The following is a 2,500-nucleotide window of genomic DNA, read 5'->3' as shown; positions in this document are numbered from 1 at the left end:
TTCCTTGGATGTGGTAGCCGTTTCTCAGGCTCCCTCTCCGGAATCGAACCCTGATTCCCCGTTACCCGTTACAACCATGGTAGGCGCAGAACCTACCATCGACAGTTGATAAGGCAGACATTTGAAAGATGCGTCGCCGGTACGAGGACCGTGCGATCAGCCCAAAGTTATTCAGAGTCACCAAGGCAAACGGACCGGACGAGCCGACCGATTGGTTTTGATCTAATAAAAGCGTCCCTTCCATCTCTGGTCGGGACTCTGTTTGCATGTATTAGCTCTAGAATTACCACAGTTATCCAAGTAACGTGGGTACGATCTAAGGAACCATAACTGATTTAATGAGCCATTCGCGGTTTCACCTTAATGCGGCTTGTACTGAGACATGCATGGCTTAATCTTTGAGACAAGCATATGACTACTGGCAGGATCAACCAGGGAGCTGCGTCAACTAGAGCTGAGCAGCCGGCCGCCCGGGAGTGTGTCCCGGGGGCCCGCGCGAACACGCAAGCGTCCGCTCAATCATTCTGCAAACAGGAGGAGGCTGAGCTCCCCTGCACAATACACCTCGAAACCCTCTCAGGTCCCGGCGGCGCGCAGCGCCGTCCCAAGTACTTGGTCGGGTTCGAGAGAGGCGCAATCGCCCGGAGTTAGGCGAGTAGACGCTTTCGGTGCGACCACCCGTGCTCCCAACTGAGCTTGCCGCTGCCGACAGAGGCCCGGGAGCGTGCTGTCGTGGCATTGCCGGCGGGAGACAACACGCGCCACCTACGGTGACCGGCAGCTCCAACGCCAGCGCCACAGAAGGACAAAAGCCCCACTTGGGTGCCGAAGCGAACTCTCCCAGCACAGCGCACGCGCCAACACATCCGCACAGCTGCGATACAAACCACCAGCGAGAACCGCTGGGGCGACCGAGCAGCAGACGGCGTCGCGGCGCCGAGCGCCGGGCGGCGGCGCATCCTCAACGCACACAGTCCTCAATCGGACCAGCACACTGAAGATGTCCACCGCGCTTCGCACCGGGCCCGCGAGGACCTACTTTGGCCGCACGGCGCCGCGCGCAGGGTGCGCCGGCGCGCAGCTGCGACGCCTGCCGCGTCCGTCGGCCGGCGCGCCTGCCACTGGCCGCCCCCACCAGCCGGCTGTAGCGCGTGCGCCCACGCACCGCGCGGCCAGCACGCCGGGAGGCGCCCCCTCACCGGCCGGGGACGGTCCCACCCAGCCACCGCCGCGTATCGCTTCACACCCAGATGCCGTTCAGTTTCGTCGGCATGGTGGGTATCGCTGGAACAACCGGTTAGTACCTCAACCTATCGTCGCCATCACCGATTCACCCCTAGCGAGAACAACCGCACCACAACAGGTTACCATTTGTTCATTTGCGTAACTTCACCAGAAAACGCAGGCGTCCATCGCCATTTGCAACTTCAACGATTATTGCATGCCTGTGTCAGGTGTCACGCCACACTACGTCTGCCCACATACACGCAACAAAATGTGCACGCCTAGACAATACGTGGAAGGTGGCCCCCGTACGTATGCGATGTCCATTGCTCGAACGACTGTCAACCGGCCTCTGTAGCATGTCGCAGATATGGAACGCGGTGCACCATGCCATCACGGTGTGTGAGGAGAGACGACTAGGTCCGAATACATCAACAGACAGCTCATGCTGATCGCCATCCACGGCGTCCGTTCCTCCCACACGTCTCTATGGCGTACCACACTGCAATCCAGCTCTCATAGGGAGACGACACGTAGCTGCGTGCACAATATTTGCACTGTATGGTCCGCCGTTTTTGGGCGCAGTCGTTGTGCGGTCACACATGTGCCACGATGTATCATTCAGTACATAAGGACGAATGTGCAGTACAGATTGTGGTTCACGCGTACGACATCAGCGGACAGTTGACACAGGCCGCACCACAACGTAGCCTGAGTACGTCGCATGCGAAGGGCATTGAACATGCAAACTTCTCACCAACCAGCTTGCGAAGGCAGGGGGCAAGGTGGGGACGTGGGGAGGGGCGGCATGTACGTCCTGCTGCCATCCACATTACAGTGTACAGCAGGAGCATGTGGAAAGTGAGCAAGACTTGCAAGGTGTTTAACATGAAGCGATACACAGGGGTGCGGGCAGTGCGAGTAGCGAACTATATTGCGAGGGTTGCGGGTGGGCAACACTACAGTAATTGAACGAGTCGTATAACAATTACAGAGCAGGTTTAGGCGACAACGTGGGTTACGTTAAGGCGACAACATGGGTTAGGTTAAGGCACAACATGGGTTAGGTTAAGGCACAACATGGGTTAGGTTAAGGCACAACATGGGTTAGGTTAAGGCACAACATGGGTTAGGTTAAGGCACAACATGGGTTAGGTTAAGGCACAACATGGGTTAGGTTAAGGCACAACATGGGTTAGGTTAAGGCACAACATGGGTTAGGTTAAGGCACAACATGGGTTAGGTTGAGGCACAACATGGGTTAGGTTGAGGCACA

The 2,500-nt window shown here is 57.4% G+C and overlaps 1 non-coding gene across 1 annotated transcript in view; it reads right to left on the bottom strand.

The window, feature by feature from the left end:
• LOC124732080 overlaps positions 1-438 on the bottom strand; it is a 1,909-nt gene extending 1,471 nt beyond the window's left edge. The window contains exon 1 of the ribosomal RNA XR_007008531.1: positions 1-438. This exon is cut by the window's left edge and continues 1,471 nt beyond it. This is a non-coding gene — a ribosomal RNA (small subunit ribosomal RNA).
• Between the last annotated feature and the right edge of the window lie 2,062 nt (positions 439-2,500).

The sequence above is a fragment of the Schistocerca piceifrons genome, unplaced genomic scaffold (genome assembly GCF_021461385.2).
Source record: "Schistocerca piceifrons isolate TAMUIC-IGC-003096 unplaced genomic scaffold, iqSchPice1.1 HiC_scaffold_1312, whole genome shotgun sequence".
Taxonomy (NCBI): Eukaryota; Metazoa; Arthropoda; class Insecta; order Orthoptera; family Acrididae; genus Schistocerca; species Schistocerca piceifrons.
Note: the sequence above shows the minus strand (reverse complement) of the source record. Positions and strands in the feature narration are given on the sequence as shown.